Genomic DNA, 1,209 nt, shown 5'->3' with positions numbered 1-1,209 from the left:
GCAACGGCTGATTTATTCGATGTACACAAACGTCCTGTATGTAATGTGTGTTGTACTGCTTATAATAATTGGTTTTGGCCAAATGAGTAATTATTTTCAAACTGAAATGAAACTGGTGTTTTTATGTCATCGTTTTCACATGTTAAAGAAGCTGGAGCAATTTTTGCATCTTTATAAACAGTATGGAAGGAAGGTATGACCTGGCTCTATACAATTTGCAAAAATGCAAATCAAAGTTATATGAGTATTATAGCTTAAAAAAATTTAATGAATTAAAAGTTACAAACTGCCCCCAGACTGGTTTTTATTGTTATGGAAAGGATGGTGTATAGCGTCTGGCAATAGTCTGGAAGCATCTTTATTTTATATGCAACAAACTAAGTCAAAGGCTAAATTAATTGGACAGTGGAGAAAGTTCTGTGGACAGTCCAAATTTGACATTTCTGGCTCAAACAGAAGAACCTACAGAACACTGAGAACGGAAGGGAAGATGGAGGTGGAACCATAATGGTTTGGGGTTGTTTTAGATGCAGTGCATGTCAGGTGAACCGAATAAAGAACCAACATGGCTACCATTCCATACTTCCACGACCATGCGATTCCATCTGGACTGAAACCTAAGTCCTATAGCTGGAGTGTTCTCTATCATGAAATTTCCTGTACAATCACCTCAGCTAAATTGTATTGAACTGCTTTTGGATAAACAGGATCACATCGAAGAACATATTCGTTCCAAGAGGCATTCCAACGTATGTCAGCTGAACATTTGCTATGGGAGGATTTTTCAATGAATACAAAGTTGAACATCTGTATATTTTACATATTTGTTTGGTTAAGGTGAATCTTCATACCAGTAAGTATGGCCTAGTTTGTTGCATAAAATCCAAAGGTATTTGCATGTGTTTCCTAAAAACGATAAAAGACTGGGTATTTAAATACTTTTCACAGGCACTGTACTTATTCTTTAGAAAGTGCTTGGTCCCACTTTATTCTAGACTCTGTTACCTATTTAGTTACACACATTTTAGTGTAACTACTAAGAATGTTTACACTGATCACGGTAGGACATCTTGTGTAAATACGCAGTTTATTAACTTTTGCCTTGCGTAATTTTCACAGTAGAAACTTTTTTGGATCGGAAAGAGAGGTTGTTCTGAGGTATGCATATGTATTTACCCCTCTTTTTTTTTACATGTTGTCACATTAAAT

The sequence above is a fragment of the Silurus meridionalis genome, chromosome 2, assembly GCF_014805685.1.
Source record: "Silurus meridionalis isolate SWU-2019-XX chromosome 2, ASM1480568v1, whole genome shotgun sequence".
NCBI lineage: Eukaryota > Metazoa > Chordata > Actinopteri > Siluriformes > Siluridae > Silurus > Silurus meridionalis.
Note: the sequence above shows the minus strand (reverse complement) of the source record.